Raw genomic sequence first — 15,582 nt, 5'->3', positions numbered from 1 at the left:
ACCCACTATCGCATCTTTTGATCCTACCATTAGTAGCTTGGTTCAACCTTTCATTGTGTTACAACAATAGGTGGCTCAATTCACTCAATCTAAATACAAAATTTCTACATGTGATGTTGCTAATACCATTTCCTTAGATATCATTTGTGTTGTTATACCACAACATGTTGAGGTACTTCATCTTGTGACTCATGAGCCTATGTTTAGTAACTTTGTTCATGACTTTAGACTAATGGCTAAGTTGTTTCCATAATTTTTTAGGGATAGAGACTTGTAATGGTATTTCTCTTTACCTCCTTATTCTATGGGTTCCTTTCAAACTCTTACTAATACGTTCATTCAACAATTTTAGAATAATATTGGTCCACATATTTCTTTAACTAATTTAATGCATTGTAAGAAGAATGTTAAAGAGAAAGTTACTGATTTTATTAGTAGATTTAAAAATTTGTATTATTAGATTTCTTATCCTATGCCTAGTTATGATATTCAACATATCTTTATTTCTAATTTATAGAAAGACATTAGAGATAAGATCCTCCTTATTGAGTATACCTCATTCTCATATCTTTGTGCAATGCTTCACCATTAGTGGTTGCAAGTGAGTCAATGCGGGAGCTCTACAATGATGGCTCATGTTTCTAGTGATAAGAGTGATCTTGCCAAAAATTCAAACAAGTTCTATAAACCTAAAAAAATCATAAAAATCAAGTCAACCAATATAGTTTTTGATTAAGTGGCTAATACATCTAAAAGTGTGGCTACCTTTTCCTCTATATATCATCCTAATCATAAGTACTCTCTTATCTGGACCTTTTTTTGAGGTGATGAATAAATTGATTCATTCTGGAATTCTTAAACTTCCTCCTATTTGTCCTATTAGTACTAGTAAGCTAATGCCTAAGTCTTTTGATTCAAAATCTCTCTGTAAATACCATCATTAACTTGGTCATGATACTCAAAGGTGTTATGCTTTGAAGAATTTTATGTAGGACCTTATTGGCTCTAATGCTACATTGATTGATGCTCAAGAAAATAACGTGAATAATTTTTTTGTATCACCTAATAAGAATATACACATTTACACTAATTCTTTTCCTTTAAACTTAGTGAATGTTGTTAATCAACCTTCTTCTTACAACTACCATGTAAGAATTTGTCTTAGGGAAAAATCACCCAAGATCAAGAAGCTCAAGAAAAAGCACAATATGGACCAATAAAGTATGATCAAAATAATAATATGGAATTGATGTACATACACACTAGGAGTGCTTGAGTATAAAGGCCTCTAGAATGACTAGGAGTTAGCAAAGTGATAAGTCTCACAACTAAGCACATGCCCACCAAGAGTGAATTATACTCAATTGAGCAAAGAAATTAGTGTGATGATGAGAGAATAATGCTTACATAGGTGTGTCATGTAAAAAGATGTTGTAGACACCATGTGCTAAAATGTGTTGTCAAAAAGAAACTCATATGAGTATGCATACTCCTATGTGTCTAACTAATAAATAATAAAATAATGTAGTAACCTAAGTAAACTTAAGTAAAGTATAATAATAATTAATTATTTACACTAACACCTCCCCTTAAGTTCAACTTAGGGGAATGCACTTAAGCTCATGAAAGCTATGATGAAAGTGCATGATGGGTCCCGACTACTAGGCCATGCTAGGTACCCATGTATAAATGCAATGCAATCGCTCTAAAAATGGAGAAAGAGGGAAAACCTCATGGGAAAAACCCTCCCCCAAAAAGAGAGATGAAAAAACAAGATGCATGGATGGATGGAGTAATCAAGACCCCCCATTACACCATACATCATGTATGTACAAAAGAGAAGTATGAGAAGGAAAAAATCACATAAGAGGAAAAGGCCCCCCCCATAAGAGAGAAGAAGAAGAATAAAGGAGACAAGGTAGTCCACCCCACCCCCCCCCCCCCCCCCAAAATATAGAATGTCAATAAGTGATAGCTACTCCAAGATGAATGTAGAAGCTGATCTACTTTCATTGTCCATACGAAGAACCTTGATGGCTTTCCTTGCTTGCTTTTCAACATGACTCTTGAAGCCTAGAAACTTATCAAATACTTCATTCTTGTGATTAAGAAAGTAGACCCTTGTGTAGCATGAAAATTCATCAATGAAATTGAGGATATAGCGACCCTTGCTAACTGATGTTACTAAAAAAGGGCCTGCTAGAATCGTGTGAACCAACTCAAGAACAACTAATGCTTTCCAAGACTTTCCTTTGTCAATCTTCTCCACTAGATGCATATCCATTAAACAAGTTGAACATTCACCTGTAGAAAAGTTGATTGTAGGTAGACCTTTGACCATATTTTTGAGCTAAGTTGATGAAGATAGTAGAAGGCAAGATGTCCATGCCACTCATGCCATAATTTACTTTGTGAATGTGAATGTGTCAAAAGGAATGTGAAGGAGACTTAGGCACGAAGTGGGAAAAAGAATAAAGCCTTGTGTCATGATTGAATTTACCCACTACAACCAATGAATCATCCTTAAGATTTTGTACCATTACTGAATTAGGAAGGAACTCAACTTTATTGTCACCTCCATAGTGAGTGATTTGGTAAATTGAAAGGAGATTTGTGCTAAGGTTAGGAACATAGAGAACATCTTTGAACTCTCCAATTTCCATCTCAACTTGTCCTTTCCCTTCAACTTCCACTTGTGTATCATTCCCTAAAAAGATGTGAGGTACCTTAGACTACTTCAATGAAGAAAAGTGTCCTTTTGAAGAACCCATACGATATGAGGCACCTAAGTCAAGAATCCATTTCCCTAAAGAACTTAAACTTGCCATAAATGCTTGCCCTTTTCCCTTTGAAGTGGATGGAAATCATCCTTAGAAATTGCATCCTTGGTAGCATTTGGCACATTGATTTTTTCTTCCAAAGTTTTCCAACTCATCTATTCTCTTAGTCTTACAATGATGCTCTTCATGATTTAGTTTATTGCCATATGCACAAAATAGTTTATCCTTCTTGTTGTTGTTTCCCTTCTTGATGGAAGAAGAATTTCCTTGTTGTGGAGAGGAAAATTGTTGTGTCTCTAATTGTGATTTTTGCTTCCACTACTTTTTCGTGTTGTTCATGAAATTTTTGTCATCTTGATTTGATTGGTTCTTATTACTAGCCACCAATGTTGTAGACTTGGATGACTTGAGAATTTCCTTATCTATAAACTTGGATTGTTCCAACATCAACATTTTTGAAAATGCATCAAATGTAGGCTTAGTGAAGGCACTTCCCATGGTCAACTTGTGAGCATTGTAAATTGAAACAAAAGATGCATACTCTAAATGTAGCCTCTTCAAGATGTGATGAATCAATCTATCATCCTTCATGGGATTACCACAATCCTTAAGTAGTGCTCTCAATTCATTGTCTTTGTTGAAATAGTCTTGAATTGTGTCAAAATTATTAGGATCCAATAGAATAGATCATCCTCAATTTTGGAATCCCTTTTCCTCATCCACCTTACCATAAAAACCTTCAAGTTTCTCCCAAAGACTCTTGGCATTCTTAAAGCTGGAAATGTGGAAGAAGTGATCTCTATGAACACAACTCTTTATGAACACAACTCTTAATAATTCCTAAAGCCTGGTTGTATTTAACTTTCCAATCAACTGGTGCAACAACATTAGTGGGTTTTACAATTGTACCATCAACATATAGATTTAAACCTTTTTCCATTAGTCTACTACATACAATATCTTTCATGTAGTATAATTTTGTGAAGTTAATGAGGAGTTTTAGGTGAACCCATGATGTAAAGAATTAAAAGAGCACAAGAGAGAAAGAGAGACACAAGAACAAAAGACACACCCCTCCTATTCACTCAATCAAAGAACCCCCCCAAAAGTGATTCTTTTGGAACTTTATATGTAGTGCATTTATAATAGGCCACTTATCAAAATGGACAAAAGTGGTCTTCTAATTTTGTAGTTTACAACCTCCTCTTGGAGTTCAAGTCTAGTACTTAGCAATGTAGCTTAGATATACATCAATTTTGAAGTTTAATCAGAGCAAGACAATGCAAAAAAGGACCTAATTTTGAAAGTGGTATTACTTTCCACACAAGCCTATAATCTTATTATAGATCTAGAAAGTAGATAAAAATTAAGCACTTAAAAAAATGGAACCTAAAAATGTGTCCAGATGAGCCCGAACTAAGCCTTTGAAGTTGCAAAAATTGGGATTTGCAATTTTGTAGAAAAATTCAAGAGAAAAGATCTCAAACATCCTACACCAATGTGTAGATCATGAAATTTACCCAAAAACAAAAAAAATTGCTCAAAAAAAGGAGTCTGTATGAGGGAGATATTACTCTTGTAAAATCACCTCTGCAATTATTTTTCCTGAATTGCCATTGTCACACCTCCAAATATAAAATGACTCTAGATTTCACCTCAAATGTCCAATTTTGATGAAACAAAGGTCAATTTGAGGGTTTTTTGACCTTTTGAATATGATGCCAATACTTTATTTGTACCATTAAGCTCCAATCTTGTCCTACAAAAAATCTCTCCTATTGGCCCAAAAGGCCAATTTTTTCACAGAATTTCGAAAATAAAATGCAAATCTAAAAAGAAAAATGCAAAGACACAAAAATAAAATATGTAGATCTAATAATTAAATTTGGAGATCTAAAATGATCATACTAAATTTGCAAATTGGGTCTTCGGGTGCCAGTTTGCAAAAAAAAATTGCCTCAAATTTGACTATGGCCTAGGGTAGGCAAAATTATAGTCAAAATTCATCGAATTGACACTCTGAATGCAATGGTGAGGTCCTATTTGGCTCTAGATGCTCTTAATGAATACAATACTCCAGATCTAAATCAAGGTCCTTTAAGAGGTGAAGCAAAAATGATCTCCAATGGCTATGTGAAGAGAAACTCCCTCAACTCTAATACCATGTAAGAATTTGCCTTAGGGAAAAATCATCCAAGATCAAGAAGCTCAAGCACAAGCACAATATGAACCAATAAAGCATGATCAAAATAATAATATGATATTCAATTGATGTACATACACACTAGGAGTGCCTGAATATAAAGGCTTCTAGAATGACTAGGAGTCAACAAAGTGATAAGTCTCACAACTAAGCACATGTCCACCAAGAGTAGATTATCCTCCATTGATCACATAAATTAGTGTGATGATGAGAGGATAATGCTTACATAGGTGTGTCACATAAAAAGATGTTGTAGACACCTTGTGCTTTAATAGTGCAAATAATTGTGTTGTCTACATGATGACTCAAATGATTATGCAAACTCCAGTGTTGTAGAAACCATATGTTAAAATGAGTTGCTAACTCCTATGTTGTCAACAAGACAACTCATATGAGTATGCATACTCCTAGGTGTCTAACTAATAAATAATAAAACAATGCATTAACCTAAGTAAACTTAAGAAAAGTGTAATAATAAATAATTATTTACGCTAACACACCATATTAATTATGGTGGTAAGATAGAATAAAAAAATCACATGGTTGATCATGTTGAGTTAGAACCTCAACCTCTAATTTCTTCTCCACTTTAACTTAAATAAAATTCTTTTATTAGCTTTAGTCAGCCTAATAAGTTTAAGGCACCTAATGGTCCTCTTTACATCTGATACAAGGGAGAGATGAAGACTAGGGCCAAAGGCACACCTAGCAATCAACCAACATTGCAAAATCACAAAATGGAAGATAATCATGAAGAGACAACACCATAAAGGAGAGAGAACTAGAAATCTTTCATAGATTCAACAAATTTTCATCATACATGCCTGACAGTGAGGCCTTCTAGGTTACAACCAATAAAAATATTCAAATAAGAGATATTCTCTAGCATGTGAGATCTATGATCTCCCTTCTAAATTCCCCCAAAACTAGTACCTCGATCTAGACCAAAACCCTCTATTTATAATTGTCAAAATGACATACAAAAGTTTCTAGATCATCATATGGAGAAGGTTAGCCACATAATGATATGCAAACATCCTAATGATTAGTCAAATACATTGAATTATGGTCTCAAATTAAATACACAAGTTGGCTTACAAATGAGAATGAAACATACAACTCGGTGAAAGACATCACCGAACAATAATAGAAAAGTTCACCGAGGCACTTTATGAAGACAAAATAGAAACACTTCATGAAAGAAGAACTCGAGCCACTCAATGAACTAAGGTAGAATCACCTCTAACGAGATAATCAACAAAAAAGTCAGTAAGTAGGTCCACAAATATAACTGAGCACACATCTACCGAGAAGGATAGAAATGCAACCCAAGATGCTCCTGCATCAAAAAACCGGGGTTGAAAATAAATGATTCTCCTAAATCATGAATGTGTCACCACCTGAGTTGAATTGAGCTCAGATTGAGAAACCCACACAACATCTTCTATTAGAATAATAAAGAGTTTTCTTATTAATTAAATCATATTGATTTAATTATTAAGTCACTTATTATCTCTAGTTTACTTAAGCTAAACTTTGGCCATATAATAATTAATTCTTTTATTAATTATTATCATGCAACCTAGGTTAGTTATTTGTTAGGGTTTTGATCTCCTTTTATAAGGATTGATCTCTTTGTAATTTATTAATTCAGTTTTGATAATATCAATATCTTTTTTCCTCATCAAGAATGTCTAATCCATGGATCTGGCAATTCCTTCCTCCATAGCTTTTGCTTCTCTCTTTCAATGACAAGTGTTTGCATCTAGGTGATTCTTGGGAGCTGTGGGGTTGATCTTTCATTAATCTCAACATGGTATCAAAGATCTAGATCTTTATGACCCTATTCCATTAATGAGAAGTTTTGGCTTTGCTTTTATATCTATTTTTTTTTTCCTTTAGAGGGTTTCATTTTTTAGAGTTATTTTATATTGAATTTGGGGGATCATTGATTTTCGGTGCACATTGAGCCCAACCATTGAGCCCAAATAGACATCATGATTGAGCTCAAAGCAACCAAAAACCCCTATTTTCATATAACATTTGTCCAATTTGGACACAGTTGGAATTTGAGGCAAAAATATATTGCTCTGATATTGGGCACATTTCTCGAGGTGGTGATTTTCTTATTTTTAGTATGCAAATAGATATTTTTTGGCACGTTTCCCAAAGGGGTAATTTTTTAATTAGCCCACATATCAAGATTTTTAGCATGCAAATTGAGGTTTTTTTTTGCTCAAATTCAAACAAATTTAAAATGCAAATTGAGATTTTTTGGTACACAAATTGAGATTTTCGGGCATGTAAATCAAGATTTTTTGCATGCAAATCAATCTTTTTTGTGTATTAATTGAGACAATTTTGTAAAAAAATGACACACTTTCCAATGTAAATTATGGTATTTGTGGGTATTTTTTCCAAGTCATTTTGGCATAGATCTCAAGGTGGTAAAAATATATTTTTCACTTGCAACACTTTTTTGACCTACATGTGGTTTTTTGGTTATAACGTGTTCATCTAGACTCCATCTTTCGCAAATGAGATATCACCGAAAAGCTGGTTCCAAGCCCATCATGATGGTGTAGTTTATTTAGACTTTTGAAGTTGTTTGGTTTCTAGTTTATGCAATCAAATTCATAGGTTCTATTTTGCACCCCAGGAGACATATGTTGAGGCATTATATTTTCTAGATTCTGCTCCAGGCACATCCTATTCAATTTATTTTTAATTTTTTGTATTCTGGTGGATATCTTGGTTGTTTTAGGTCTAGGGATTGATTATGTTTATTTTGATGATTTTTCATGGGTTGTATTATCTTTTGTATCAGCTTTATGTCTCTTTTGATCTTTTTTGACATCCTTCTGTAGTAATTTTACAAACGCATTCAGATAAAGTGTCACTCTATTGCATTTTAGGATCTTTCACATCTTTTTGTTTTGATGTACTCTTACTACATTATAAAGTTCCTTGGGGGGTTTCATGTTGGTCATATTCATCATCTTCCTTTGTCAAGTGAGTGTTCCTTCCACAACATTAGCCTCATGATGTATCGATGACATGTGCCATTATAGGTATTTTTTCTTCTTTTGTACTCTTGATGTTCCTAGTTATTCTTTTTGTAGGAGATATTGCATTCAATTTCAATGTTCATGTCTTATCTCTCAGCATTATTGGGGGTTTACGTTGGTTCTATTATTTTCTTGGTTCGATGGAGTGATCTATGTATTTAGTATTTGATCATATGCTCTAGGCAATTGCAATGGTTGGATACCTATGCATTTTGATGAGATGGAACATTTACCATATAGACATTCTTTCATGTTTTTGGAGGCCATGAAGATACCTCCATCTTTAATTGTTCAGTTCTAAAGATTTAGTCTTCACTACCTAGTCATTTTCTATATAGTGGAGGTTCTTCATATAAATAATTTTGAATTGTTTGCAGCTTCATGCTTCAGTTGTGTTCTTCATGATCATCTTGTGTTCCTATCTTTTGGAAAATTCCCTAGTTTGGAGACTTCTTTAGTCCTTCAGTAGTTCTTTTAACATTATTTCCATCTCTTTTTGGAGTAGGGTTTCTCTCATGTGGTTTTCTCTATTTCTCCTCTTTTTAGAGATTTGGTTGTGCTTGGGTACCTCATCAGGCCTTTTTTCTAAGACCCAATTCTTCTTTTAGTAGTAGTTTCTAGGTTTTTAGCTACTCTCTATGTTTATCTCAAAGGAGGGTGTTAGATTAATAAATAATCTTCTTATTAATTAAATCATATTGATTTAATTATTAAGTCACTTATTATCTCTAGTTTACTTAAGCTAAACTTTGGGAATATAATAATTAATTCTTTTATTAATTATTATCATGCAACCTAGGTTAGTTACCTGTTAGGGTTTTGATCTCCTTTTATAAGGATTGATCTCTTTGTAATTTATTTATTTATTTTTGATAATAGAAAACTCTTTTTTTCTCATAAAAAATGTCTCATCTATGGATATGGCAATTCTAGCCTCCATAGCTTTTGCTTCTCTTTTTATGTAATAGGTGTTTGCATGCAGGTGATTCTTGGGAGCTATGGGGTTGATCTTTCATCAACTTCAACATCTTCAACTGGCTTTTCCTTCCACTTTACCAAATACTCAAAGTAATATTTTTCTCATGTACTCTTACCAACTCTCTGGTCCAAAATCTACTCTAACTCTTTAGTTTGCTTCTTGGGATAATCACTCAACATAGTCATCTCCTCATTAGATTCATGATCTACTTGTATAAATCAGCAACATTGAATATAGGAGATATATCCATTTCATCAGGTGACTCAACTTCATGACAATTACCACTGTCAAAATTTCTTAAGATTCTACAAGGACCAAACTTTAGCTTTAACTTACCATATGTGCCAACAAGAAATTTGCCCTTTTTTAGATGAGCCATCACCAATGTCAAAACTCATATATCTCTTTGACTTATTTTCATTCTCCTTGTATTTCTAATTACTTTTTTCCAACTTATGTTTCATTTCCTAATGCAAAGACTTCATGAATTTAACAAATTCATCACCTTAAACACTTCTCTTCTCCTCTCCAACAATATCTCTCAAATTTGATATACCTTTAGGTTGCATCCCTATAAAATTCTCAAAAGGTTTCTTTTAGGTACTCCTATTCATAGAATTATTGTATGCAAACTCTACTTGTGCCAATAGTAAACCATAGTTACTTGATTCATCTCCAAATAAGCATCTCAACAAATTACCCAAGCTTCTGTTCACACTCATTTTTTGTCCATCAATCTATAGATGAACTATAGAATTGAACATCAACTCAACATCTAATTTATTCCATAAGGTCTTCTGGAAATAACCAACAAACTTATTGTCTCTATCAAATATAGTACTCCTTGGTAATACATGCAATCTAACTATTCAGTGGTAAATGGAAGCACTCTAATAAGATGTGGGCCTTCACTTTCTAGGGCACCGAGCCATTCAAAATATATGTGTGAGGGAAAGAGGGGGATTCCAAGTGTGATTCCACTTATGATCCAAATTAGATTAGCTAGGACCCAAAGGAAAAATGGTGCTAATACTAAATCCAGGTTGTAAAGATGAATGCAATATATACATAAACACACACACACATATACATATACATATACATATACATATACATATACATATACATATAAATATACATATACATATACATATACATTTACATATACATATACATATACACAAATATATACATACACACACACAGACACATTATACATAGACACACACATATACATACACACATATATATTATATATACATACATATATCTATACACAAACACACATATATGTAGAGAGAAAGGGAAAGAGAGATATTTTCCTCCTTATATGCTATCTTGTTGTATGCTTCTCAACAACATGACAGATGTTTAAAATTTTGAAATGCAAAAAAATAGGTTCCATTATTGTAAATTATTGTAATTACAAGCTCACACTTAACATTTGTGATAAGTCATATTGCTAAACATTATTTTCATATGTGCTATCAATACTATAAGTACCTAATATCATCAAGGATAATTTATAACTTTCTCTTTTTTCAAACAATAAATTAAATACATCTATCATACATTATTAGCACTACACCATCTTTCAACTCATTTCAAATTTCATAATTTATACTTCCCTTCCACATATCTCTCGCATATCCATTGCACACCAAGATGTGATTGCTAATTTATTAGAAGTAAATAGTACAAAAAGGAATTTTATATCAGATTTTTTCTAATAAATGCAAGGTTGGTATCATTATCTAGCTAAAAGCTACAAGCCTATATAATACCTATCATGAGATTAAATTTTAATGATAAGATCATCCACTCTTATGTTTAGTTAGTATTTCATTTCTTGATTTGGTCTAAGGTGTGTCATATAGTGTTAACACACACAGTATTGATTCCTTTCTAGTGGAGCACTTGCATATAACAAATTTGAAGTAAATGTTGTTATGAAAGCTAGTTCTTCAAGGTACCATGAAAGATGTTTGTATTCAGATTTGGACACATTATAAGTTCTAATTGGTATCTATTTACTATTTTTCTTACTTTACATTATCAAGTTTAGAATAGATTACATTTTTGATTTTAAATTTTTTATTTTCATATGTATTTACATAGTTATGTTATCCATTGCATCTTCTATGACTGCAAATATTAATTATAACTTATAATTATTTATATCATTTTTGGTTTATTTGTATTTTATATATATTTATGCGTATGTTAATAAATTATGTATCATAATGAATCTTGTTTTTTAACAATTCACAAATTTATGTTTATATTTTATATCCTTTGTAGTTTATTTGTCTTTTATATATATTTATGTGTATGTTAATAAATTATGTATCATAATGAATCTTGTTTTTTTAATAATTCACAAATTTATATTTATATTCATGTAGTCTTACATCGCTTCCATTATAAGTAGACTCAAAAATGATAGTATGTTGCACTATAAAAGGACCTTTTTTAAATTTTTGCATGTATAAATTGATCAACATCATGTTGAAATATTTTTTTAGTAATATCAATGCATTGTGTGATTATTGAAACTAGTTAAATCAACATCACTAATTAATATTATTCTTATTATTCTTATGATTTAATTTTTAGAATGATATAATCAATAAGTATTAGCCTATTTCTCCAATCCATAATATTGAATTCTTCTTTTGAAAACTTGATTTTGTTAAAATTTTAGAATGATATAATTAAATAAAATAATTTTCTTAATCCAATTATAACTTGAATTAGATAAGCTAATAACTCCTCCACAGAATGGGATCTATAGAGGTTGTTCATTGCACTTTCTACAAAGCATTGAGCTTTTTGGAACTGCCCGTTCCAACATAAACATTCAAATTTACATTAAACTTGTTAATCCATGTTGGAGATGAACATATCATTCAAAGTCCTTACTTTCTTTGGTTGATGCATGGTTTTTTTGAAAGGAGTACAATTATGATTAAAGAGAAAATTGTTTTTATAGAGAACAAAAATAGAGTAGCATAAACATTCTTATATAGAAACCATTGGAAATACATAAAGAAACCCGACACCTAGGAAACAAAAGTAAACTAAAAACTATTATCATGAATGCTGATGATACTACATTGGGGGAGTATCCTAAGCATTGAAGAGTATTGATATGTTGCATTCATGACCATATTTGTCATTGATGTCAACATAGGAGTAATTTTGTTAATACTAGAAGAATAATAGTCAGTAATCTTAGTGTGTGCAGGAGCTAAGGAAGTTTCAGTTGGTGTGTAGTGGAGGACATGTTCCCAAGGTTGTCTTGATGATGTGGTTTAAATGACTAAGTCTAATTTGATGTTGTATAGAAGTTACACCTATTTTACTAGAAGTAGTGTAGAAACATAGCATTGGAAAAAAAAAGTTTTGATGATCTATCACTATCTTTCATCTAAGATGTAATGGAGGTGATGTGTAGATAACAATGATAGAGGATGATCATGTGGCGATACTAGTATGTGCGCAAGATGTGGTTTTGGCATAGACTGTGAGCTGATAGTATTGTCGTAATTATGAATTAATTAATTATCTTATTTTAATTAATTGGGAAAGTCTCAAGGCCGACTCAAGGAATTATTATGAAGATATGATATAAAGGATTTAGAGGATCAAGTGGAATGCAAAGTATTAGTGTGCAGCTCAAGAAGGAACAAAATGCTTACTGAAAGCATGCAAGCAATCTAAGGGATCATTGGATATGCAGAATGAGATCTGATTAGAAGATCTAAAGGAGCATAAGTTTTGTTGACATGACAAAGATAGAGGAAGGAATTAAATTTTAGTTCTATTATTCTATAAGGAATAATATAGAGATAATTTGGACAATGGGTTCTTTGATCTTAACCTTGAAGTTGTTTGGGCAAGTGGGTCCAACTGTCTTCCACAACTCAAGTAACAGGGTTAGAATCTCTTAACATGGATTCAAAGTCTCCTAATAGGGACTCATATATACTAAATGGTCTAACAGATTCCTAATAGGGTCTATCCTCTAACAAGGAATATTTATATTAGTACATCATCTTGTGGGTACTATCCCCACCAAGGTTTTCCCTCTGATCAAGGGTTTCCCTAGTTAACATATCTAGTGTTAATTATGCATAGGTATCTTGTTGTGGTTTTAGTTCATATTAATCACATGGTTAATTTTTTTTAAGGTTAATTTTTGTGATGATAGTTGGATAACTAATTCACACCCCCCTAGTTATATTAGTGGATTATATATTCTAACAATTGGTATTAGAGCATTAGGTCCTTGAAGATAAGGCTTAATAACTCTAGGAGATCAATGGAAAATATGTTTAGGAAAGATAGTCTAAGATTTGATGGGGCCAATTATGATAGTTGGAAGGAGAAGATGAAGACTCATCTATTGTGCATGGGTTCGAGTTATTGGATCTTAACAAAGAGTGAGAAGAAAATTATGGAAGAAGGAAAGCTAGAAGAATGCAGTGAAGTAGAGAGAGATCTATTCATGTGTGACATGAGAGCCAAAGAAGCCCTACTATCAACTCTTCTAGAGAATGAATACAATTAGGTAAGACATTTCAAACTTCTCATGAAATTTGGAAAGCATTACAACTTACTTTTGAAGGTGATGAACATGCAAAAAGGATGAAATTGCAAACTTGGATTTGCGCATTTCAATATGTTAAGATGATGGAAGATGAGTCCATCAAAAATTATGTAGGAATAATTTCAGAAATTTTTATAGGTATTTGATCTCTTGGTGAAACTAAGCAAGATGATGAGGTCATATGGAAGATCTTGAAAAGTCTATCACCGCCATTCATGCAAACCACTCAAATGATTCAACTAGTAATGCACTATACCAAAGATTTCACAAAAGAAAATTTGCTTCAAAAATTAGAATCTATAGAAACATAAATGAGAAAATTTGGAGAATTAGCCAAAGTTGAGATAACTTTTAGTGCTCTGAACATTTGACCTAATCTATTAAGAAGTATAAGCACAAGAGGAGATTTTTCCAGTAGTAGCAGATTTGAAGAAGATACTAAGACTGAAGAAGGAATAGCCCTTCTAGTAAGAAGAGATAAAGATGGTAAGAAAATCTTTAAATGTTGGACTTGTGATGAATATGGTCATTATGCATCTAAATTTCCTAAAAGAGTGAAAAAAATTAGAGGAAAATTTAAGCCTAGAAGAGATAAGGATAGAAATTGTTTATATGCTAATGAGGACAAAGAATTTGATGGGAAAGATTAGAGTGAAAGTGATGATGATGAATTAGGATTTGTGGCTAGTAAGGAAGATAACCTTGATAGAGAAATTAGAGAAGAGAGAGCTCTAGTTACCCAAGTGGAGAAGAAACCAGATTGGATAATTGATATCAGATGTTCACATCAGATGACTTGTGATATGAACAAATTTGTTAAGTTCAAAAATCACAATGGAGGCATTGTTAGAGTTGGTAAAAATGCAACCTATCATAATATAGGTATTGGATCTATTACTCTTGATGGTAAAACTAAAACTGATAATGTTTACTTTTTTGATGGTTTGAAACATAATTTGTTAAGCGTTGGACAATTTCCAGACAAAGGATATCTATTGCAATTCATAGTGAATACTTTCATTATCAAAGACAAAAATGGTAAGGTGATTGGTACTGAAATTAGATTTGAGGGTAATTGTTGAGATCTAATTGAAAGAAGGAGATTATTGAAGAAGACTATGTGTTTCAATCATTTTTTGTAACTGATGTCAAACCTACTATTTTTTGGTAAGACAATTTCTTATAAGATTCAAGTACTATCACTTAGTTGATTGATGAAGAGGATTTGCTCAATAAAATGTAACAAAAGCACCTAGAGGAAAGGTTCAGTTATGATTATGTAATGAAGTATAAGGATTAGTTAAGACATTGATGACATGATGTATTGATAATCTACTTAAAGTTACAAATGTTGGCTACACTAAGAAAGGTTAGAAGAACAAGTTACACAAAGTTTTTTTCCCAAGCTTGATCGAGTGGATAGTAGGTGCTGAGCAAAGTTAGTGTAAACCAAGTAGAAAGTAAATTAGAGCAGAGTAAAAGAAAATTCTAGTGGATGCCAAGAAAGACAATTGATTCCAAGTAAAGTTTAGTTAATGTCAAGCATCAGTAAATTTTAGTTGATGCCAAGTGATTTTATCAAGGATGTCGAGCAACATAGTATGTGTCGAGCATCAGAAGGTTGATAATTGATGGGGAGGCTAGGATAGACTACCTAATCTATGCTTGATCCTCTCTAGGACCCAAGTGTTCTCTAGAAACTTATGAAGTCTATAGGATTTATTTCTACTTAGAGAATCCCCTAGCCTACCCTAACCTTTCGATCAGGTTAAACAAACTCATCTTTCAACATCTCAAGCTTTGATCTCTAGTACCTATTCTTCACATAGGATCTTTGGGATATTCTAGGCTTCCGACTCATTCCAACCTCTAATAGGGATTTTTTTGATTTACAATATGGTTTTGGATCATTTTACACCTTTATATTTCATTGCCAAGAT

Source organism: Cupressus sempervirens, chromosome 10 (assembly GCF_028749045.1).
Source record: "Cupressus sempervirens isolate cs-2001-9-10 chromosome 10, ASM2874904v1, whole genome shotgun sequence".
Classification (NCBI taxonomy): Eukaryota; Viridiplantae; Streptophyta; class Pinopsida; order Cupressales; family Cupressaceae; genus Cupressus; species Cupressus sempervirens.
The sequence above is the reverse complement of the archived record's forward strand: the minus strand, read 5'-3'. Positions refer to the sequence as shown.